Below are 8,479 nucleotides of genomic sequence, written 5' to 3'. Positions count from 1 at the left end.
TATACATATGTATTTATATATCATATATATAGATATATATCTATAATAATAAAAGGGTAATATGCTAATTAGACCAAATGTCCTTCTGGGCATCCTTCCGGACGAAGCCAGGCCGGAGCAAAGCAGCCCGGGTCCTGGGCGCCTGCCAGTGGCAGCCGGAGGGAAGCAGCCCAGGTCCTGGGCGCCTGCTGGTGGCGGCCAGAGTGAAGCCTGGGTCCCTGATGCCAGAGGGAAGCCAGTGCCAGCAGGGAGGGGAAGGAAGGACTACTTTTGCACGAATTTTCATGCATCAGGCCTCTAGTTTCTATATATTTGCACTATTCATGGCAGGGCGGGAAAGTAGGGTGAAGACAGGCTCCCTGTCTAACTGTGTGTTTTCAGGAAAGCCTCTCCAGTCCCCTTAATGAGAAGTTTTCTCACTAAGAATATATAACAAGGATATTAGAAATTTAAGATATCATCCAACTATAAACTGCATTCCATCCTTAAATAGGAGAATCAACTAAAAAAGCACATAGAAATTCCATTCTTGGTGGAGCTTGCCTCTCCCAACTTTCTACCCATCCTTATGACATACATTTCATGGAGGCAAACATTGTACATCAAGCCAATCTAGAAGCAATAAAATGCAGACCTTCTCGACTCCTGGGTTTTTCCTTGGGTCACTTATTCATTTAAGATTCAGAGAAGTACCTGCAGTGGCTGATGATGGGACAATTGTCTTCAAGATACTAAGATAAATGTGACACAGCCCTTAACCTTGGGGAGCCAGCTCATCATATAAAGGGAGGTTGAAAGGCAGAACAGTTAGTAAGGACATGCAATGATACCTATCACAGGGAACACAGTGGGGGGAAGAATGATATCCTTCTATTGGGAAACTAAGTGATGGCTTCTGCTAGGAGGTGAGATTTAAGCTAGATCTTTAAAATGAAGAAATTTACAGATGGGTAGGGGATTGAAGAGTAGGATACAGAATAAGGAAAAAAATACACAATTGTAAGCAAGCACACAGAGCATGTTTGGAAAAAAAGATTCACTTGACTGTAGCAGAGGTCACTGGAACATTCTGGGAACATGTCTATCTACAGCCGCACAGGCCTACCAGGCCAGCCTGGGTAGTTGGTTGTTTATTGTGTAGACTTTGGCGGCTTCCAAGGGTTTTGAACTCAGGAATCACATGCTCACATTCCAGATGACAAAGTCAATGTGGCCCAGAGGAGGTAGTGACAGGAGGGCAGACAACAATTTTATCACGTTCTGGCAACAACAACAAGTAAGTGATTCAATTAAACAATAATTGAGTGACTGCGGGTTGGCTTTAGCTCAATCCATTACTTCGTCATGGCAAACACTAATAACTGAGTGACCAAATGCTACTTGCTGGGTGCTAAAAAGGAAGCCAGGACAAACTCCAACTTTAAGAGTTAGAGAACGCAGCCAGGATAAATAACAGAATCGGTACTAGCTAAATGCCCAAGCAGAATAACAGAATCCCTACTAACTAAAGACTCCCAACCTCCACTATGAGAAGTAGGAGAAATAATTTATGGAAAAGAAAAAGAGTATTCTTAGAGGATCCAGAGACCTAAAAATACCACCCACACTCTAATCCAGCAGATTCTAAAGGAATTTGATCTCATAAAGAGTGTGTCTATTATGTTCCAGGCACTGAGCAAAGAAACAGGTCCCTGCTCTAGTGTGTTTATAAGTTAGAAGGGGAGACAGAAAACAGACACATAAGCAATAATATATATATATAAAATCAGGTGGTGCTAAGTGGTGTGAAGACAAAAGAAATTAGGTAAATGGAAGAGAGCACAGTGTAAATGGGGCATTAGGGAAAGCCTTTATGAAGGTGTGATATCTCATTAGCCAAGGGAGCAAGCTTGCCTGTAGCCAGGCGATATCCCCCAGATCAAGGGAACAGCATGTGAGATGAGAGTGTGCCTGACATCTTCTAGGAAGAGGAAGGAGATTGAGGACTGGGAGCTGGTGAGCAGGGAAAGGAGAATGGTGAGGCAGGAGCTGGAGGCCCAGTTATGAAGAACCTTGTAGCCAAATGAAGAGTTTGGGTTTCATTCTGAGCAGGATGGAAACAGTGAAGGATTGTGGGCAAAGACATAATAGGTATTGTGACTGTTGTATTTATGCTACATGCCAACACCTAAAATATGCCTGACACATAGCAGATACTTAGTCAATATTTGTTGAATGAATTAATGATCTTTTGAGCTGTTGTATAGAGAATAGATTGCAGATGGGCAAGAAATACAAGACACTGGCTAAAATTCAAGTGCAAAATCATGGTGACTTATTAAGCTGTGGTCGTGCTGGATGGAGGGGGTGAGAGGAAGGGAGAGCAATTTTCTGAAAGCTAGATTTGGGTGTGAGAGAGAGAAATCTGGGGACACAAAAGCATTTGGCTTGAGCAACTGGTTTGGGGAGTAAAAATTGGGGGGAGAGGGTTTCCACATATAAATTTAAGATTACGTGGCATTCAAGGGAAGATGCTGGCAGTGGCATATTTAAGTCTGATGCGTCAAGACTGGTGAAATCAACTCGGGATCATCAGCATGAATGCAGTATTAAACCAAAGGCAGGGATGTAGATAAGAGGAGAAGAGACCTGAAAGCCAAACCCTGCAGAATTCCATCATGTAGAGACAAAGTTCAGTAGAGGTTAGCAGGGATAAAAATTCAGGCGCCATCAACAGAGCCTGAGGAAGAGGATCCAGGGAGGCGGCAGGAAGACCAGGAGAATCTGGGGTCCTAGAAGCCAGGAGCTTGAGAAAGAGGGAGTGGTGCACAATGTGAAGTGCTGCTGAGGATAGAGACTGACCTTGTATTTGACAAGGAAGAGACCACTGGTGACCTTCCAGGGTACAGTGGAAGGGACGGGTGGGGACAGGAACCCAAGTGGGCTGCTCTCAGAGAGCCAGAAGGAGAGATGAGGCAGGAGCGCAAAGAGACCTTAAAAATGAATTGATGCTTTTTTTGGTCTCAGGCAGCATGGCAGGCATTTCCCCCCCATAATTTACGTTTATGTTAAATGTATTGTTTGTCTAAATCAAACATTACCTGGGGGGGGGGGGGGGGGGGGGGGGGGGGGGGTCCATAAAGTGTAATATATTACAGTGCGTTTGTGTGCCAACAGTTTCTCTCCTGTCATCCCCTTTACACACAGGTCTGGTGCCTGATCATGAACAGAGGCGACACTGAGGAGATGGAGGGGGAAATGGCATGGAAAACCCTCTAAATTATTTTTTTTCTCAACTTCAAAAGGATTATTTTCACAAAAATAACTTGTGCTCAAAAAACAGGGGGAAAACTTGTTAATTAGGTAGTTTTAAGTTTTGATAGTAAAAGGAATTATGACTAATTGTAAAGAAAAAGACAAGTCCTTTGAATGAGAGAAATCTATTGATGTATCCTGTAGTTTTTTCACCTGGTCAGTGTACTTACTATAGGAAGGAAAATGATGACTGACTGATGGGTTCCATTAGCAAGGTCTACAGTGCGTAATTCTAGTCTTCCCATCTTTTTTTTTTTCACCTTCTTAACCTGAATCCCTGAATTTTAATAATGTGCAGGACTGAGATTTCTCTTTCTCAAATTGCTGTGACTTATACCCTGAAAGCAAAGGCAAGTCACATTTGTGCAAGTTAAGTGGGTGTCAATTTAAGGGCAACGTGCTTAAATTACAATCCCTGGACATGAATGTGAATTTTGGTCTTTTTTTTTTCCCCTCTTTCACACACACAATATTTCCCTGACATCTGTGCAATACAAATAGATCTAGAAAGTGTGAAAAGAAAAATCTGTTCCACTAAATATATAAAAGGAACCCCAAATGAAGTCTACATGACAGCCTCTCCATCATGGGCACAGATGGCTTCTCTTTCCAGCTCTTCCCACCTCCCCCAACTCCAGAACCAGCTTTAAGTTCCATCCACTGAATTCTACCCAAAATACTGCAATGCAATAGATGCCTGGTAGTATGAGAAAAGCCTGTCTATACACTCTATCCTTATTTTTTCATCCTCTGTGTGCATCAAGCTTTGAGACAATAAATTGAGGGTTTCTAATTAATAATGTGAACAGCACACATCACTTGTTGCTATGGAAATTCAGATTATTTTTTTTCCAGTGGTCTTTGTGATATCTTTCCAATAAACAGTAACATCCTGCACCTACCACTTATTTCCCTACAGTGACCGTGTCACAGAAGGTAACAACCACTTACCAATACCCACACATCCAAACATTATAGTATGATGTACATTATAAATCATCTATATGTTTCTTTGTTTCCTAAAGTATTGAAAGAGACTTTAAGAGACAAATACCTTGTGTTTTACTTGAATGACTTATATTGTCCATTCTAACAAAATTGATCTGATAACTGCTCTGATAATTTCATGTATTCCATGAGAAATACATGTCTATAAACAGAATCATCACACGAACTAGTCTACCTCTAGTCCTCATATTTAAACTTGAGAAGCAATACTCATGAAGGGTGTAGAAAAGGTTGAGACAAGTAGGAAGATTATGAGGCTCCGACTCCTGCATTTGGAGGGACATGATGAAGGTGGGGGAGGTGGGCAATGGTACTAGTGGCATATATTTTGTGAAATGTGACAGGAGGTCCATGGAGCTAATAAGAGAGGGAGGGAAAAGCAAAACGAGGAAGCAGAAATAAATGGAAAGAGACATAGTTGGATGAATCTCAGGGAACACTTCTGGCTGCAAGTTATTTAGCCATGAAACACACTCATGGTGAAAATAAAACTGCTTTACTACAGGTATTGGAACCTTGACTATCAAACCCTAAAGTTCTAAACATTTTATATAGGAGTTGGGGACTGTATACTTCTTGGAACAGGAAATGCCGCAAACCTTTTCCTTTAATACAGTAAATCTAGTTTTACAAATAAGAAAAAATTACTACATTTGTAGAGAATAGCATTAACAGAGGACCCAACATGATTATTAGATAACCCAGGGGCTGACACAGAGAGCCTTAAGTAGTTCTACTATATATACATATATATAGTCAAGTTAAATTATCAGTAATAATTTTTGCCCTCTAATTAGCTCAATTGAATAAACCAACAAAAATAATCACAGAATCATGGTGGTAGAAGTGATCTTTGGGATTACCTGGTTCAACTCCCTACTTTTAAAGAAGAAATTAAACCTGAGAGGAGAAAAGTGACTTGAAAAAGCCACACTAAACCTTTCACACTGTTTTCTCTAAAAGGCCATAGACATCAAACATGCCCAGGGCTGCATTACAGAAAGGGCATATGAGCACTGTACTTCCTAGTTTCCTAACCGTCACCTGTTCTGTTTTGTAAGATGGAAAGGAAGAAGGTGATGGGAGAGAAGCAGGGGTTGCTTTATCAATAAGTAACACCTGTTAGCTCAGAAATTTGCCTGTTGGGCAACTCTGTTGGGGTGAGCTGGCCAGGAACGATGGCCAAATCAATGGAACTGCTGGGTTGTTTCAGAAGCACTTGTGGAGGGTGGGGGCAGGAGGGCACTCACTCACGCTTTCCGTTTAAGTGCCACTTAGGAGACAGAGGGCTTGGACAGAACACGTTTCCTTCAAAGGCTATAGCAAGACAGAACAGAGCAGTAGCAGATTGATTTTGTCAGAATGGACAATATAAGTCATCCAAGTGAAAAACAAAAGACCCAAACCTGAAGCATTTGAACTTGCTGTCTACCTCATTTCTAGATCAGTGGTTCTCAACCTTCTGTCCCTTTAAATACAGTTCCTCATGTTGTGACCCAACCATAAAATTATTTTCGTTGCTACTTCATAACTGTAATGTTGCTACTGTTATGAATCGTAGTGTAAATATCTGATATGCAGGATGGTCTTAGGCGACCCCTGTGAAAGGGTCGTTTGACCGCCAAAGGGGTCGCGACCCACAGGTTGAGAACCGCTGCCTAAGGGCATACCATGGACTGGGCAAAGTTCAAGGTGCTGAAGAGATGAGAGATAAATTTAATAATGTCCTTGTCCTCAAGATACTCACACTATTTGTAAGACAAGGAGGCTGTGGGCTGTTCACAACTCACGTACTTGCAATATATAAGTGCTGCCTTAGTGGCATGGACAAAAGGCTTATGGGAAAATTGGAGGGGGAGCGATTCATTATGCTGACAGGTACTATTTTTTTCAGGAAGTTATTTTGATTGTAACTTTAAAAAAAGTAGCACACTGCTGTGGAAAATTGTGTGGATAAGCATAAAACAATGATCAAATATCTCAACTATCCCTAAATTGTACAAATTAGTGTAAGCATATGAAAACACTTTGCTTGCCTATTTAGAATAATTGTTGCCTCACTCAATTTTATAACAAGCCGAACAGTGCTAACAAGTTTTATGAGCAACACCAAATTCTATCAGGGAAAGTAAGTCATGCTATTGCCAACTGCTGTGCAGGATGAAAAAGCTACATAGAGTGTTTCATTCAAAACAAAACAAAAATCATTGGAAATAAGCTACAGTCTCAATTATCCACAAATGACAGGGCTGGAATAGATAACTAATCCACAAATGAAGAGAAAACCTGTTATCCTATGAATTCAACATCCTTCTCTCTCCTTCAACCCCACAAAATATTTTTGCTATAGTGGATTTTAAAAAATGACCTGTTTTAGTTGTTGCCTAATTTAATTTATGAGAAAAATGCAGATACTGGGGTTAAAAAACAACAACCTTGCAGGAATAAAAACAAGCCATAAATTCAGGAATCAATCCCTGCTTTGCTTACACACTTTGGGCCATAACCATTTGGATGGCTAAACTGGGTAACTTCATCCTCTTCTACCTTATCACACAATGTTGGAACTGGGAGGAACCACAGCTAGCCCGACTTACTCACTTTACAGCTAAGGAAGGGGCTGAGGAGGCTTGTCTTTCCATGATCACATCTGGTCTGTTAGCATTTCCTCTATTAGTAGTCATATCAGATGCAAACGTCAGAGAAGGTAAAGCCTAAAGTGATCTTTTAAAACACCCGTCTTTAAAAGGGATCAAATGTCGCTACGCAAACAGATCCCAGCAGCTGCAGTCCCTCTATGCTGATGCATTTACAGACTGTTCTGGCTCAGGATGTGATCTCTCCACCAAGCCAATAAGGTACACAATCTGAACAAACTTAAGCAATTTGCCTCTGTGAAATAACTACCCCAGACAAAAGCAGAACTGTCATCTCACAAAGCTGCCAACGGCACTAGCCTGGGATTCCAGAATTAGTCAGAACATGCTTTATTAAATTAAACACTCTGAAGTCCTGCAGGTCTAGGAATTAAAAGCGTGCTGCATTTCTCCAGTGCCACATTCCGGAGGAGGCAGCAAAGAGAAAGAAGGGGCACCAGGGAATTCTACCACACACTATTCCTCTACCAATCAGATACACACATCATGCCAGGGTAGGCATGAGGACCCTAATCCCTTCTTAGTGAACAACACACATTTTCAAAATGAATCCGCGATCCAGAACGAATTGCTGTAATAGCCAAAGCCGAGGGAGTCCGCTGATGAGAAACGCAGATATGGCTACCTGCTTTGTGAGGTCTTGGACAATGACACTTCTTGGGTCTTTAAAGGCTGGCCTTTTCCCAGGGCATCTGCCCTCCTACATCGCACTCAAATCCTAGGAAAAGAGAAAAGATGCCCCCCTTAGTCTTTGAACTATGCTTGTCTTCCTATATCCATTTCTGCCGAAGACAGCCTTGTTATCTTTTCCAAGAGAAAAAATAAAAACAAGGGGAGAATTGCACCACTGCAGATCCCAAGAAAAGTAAGCACAAAAAATAACTACAGCAACGTCAAACAGTATCTCCCGCAACCAGGAAAATCACCCAATGCTGTATCTGGTGTCTGCCCAATGCAGACCGAGGCAGGCTGTGCCTGGAACCACAGGAAGCCCGACGACATCTCCGCAGCCTGAGTCCCTGCCAGCTCCCGCCTCGCGCTGAAATTCGGCAGGGAAGTTACTGTGTCCGGCCTCTGTACGCAACACAGCCAGCCAGCCCACGCACCCACGCTCCGCAAACAGGCCCAGCGGCCGGTCCAGCAAAGGCAGGCGGGAGGCACTGGATGAGGATGGGGTGGAGGACCGCCTGGTGCGAGCCCCCGAATCTGGCTGCATTGTCATAGACCGGGAGGCAGGGATGAAAAGCAGCGCACCTTCAGCTACCAATGGATGGACCAGGCACACTCCCCCCCGCGGCTCCTCTCTGCCTGTGTGCAGGTCGCAGTACCGCAGGTGACATGACCGGCTGCTCCGGATCAGTTATCCCGGGACATGGCCAGGCGCACGGTTACCTACGGGGAGCCCCAGGCGAAACCGCCGCCCAGAGCTTTGGAACGGGGGTGGGTGTGGGCTGAGGAGGGGATTACGTAGGTCTCTCCGCCCCCTCACCGACACCTCTCTCACTGGGAGGGCCGGGGCG

At 43.2% G+C, this 8,479-nt stretch overlaps 1 protein-coding gene across 7 annotated transcripts in view; it reads right to left on the bottom strand.

Moving 5' to 3' along the window:
• Positions 1-8,479, bottom strand: part of HECW1 (HECT, C2 and WW domain containing E3 ubiquitin protein ligase 1) — a 116,225-nt gene that overhangs the window by 93,501 nt on the left and 14,245 nt on the right. For 2 of the 7 annotated variants that reach the window (XM_014543556.1, XM_014543560.1), the window contains exon 2: positions 7,585-7,677. The exons of 3 other annotated variants lie outside the window; for them this stretch is intronic. The gene's annotated coding sequence lies outside the window, so the exon portion shown is untranslated. Of the gene's footprint in view, positions 1-7,584; positions 7,678-8,213; positions 8,309-8,479 lie in introns of those variants that run through there. 2 more of the 7 variants (XM_014543557.1, XM_014543559.1) reach the window with 1 other exon arrangement.

Source organism: Myotis brandtii, unplaced genomic scaffold (assembly GCF_000412655.1).
Source record: "Myotis brandtii unplaced genomic scaffold, ASM41265v1 scaffold3280, whole genome shotgun sequence".
Classification (NCBI taxonomy): Eukaryota; Metazoa; Chordata; class Mammalia; order Chiroptera; family Vespertilionidae; genus Myotis; species Myotis brandtii.
Note: the sequence above shows the minus strand (reverse complement) of the source record. Positions and strands in the feature narration are given on the sequence as shown.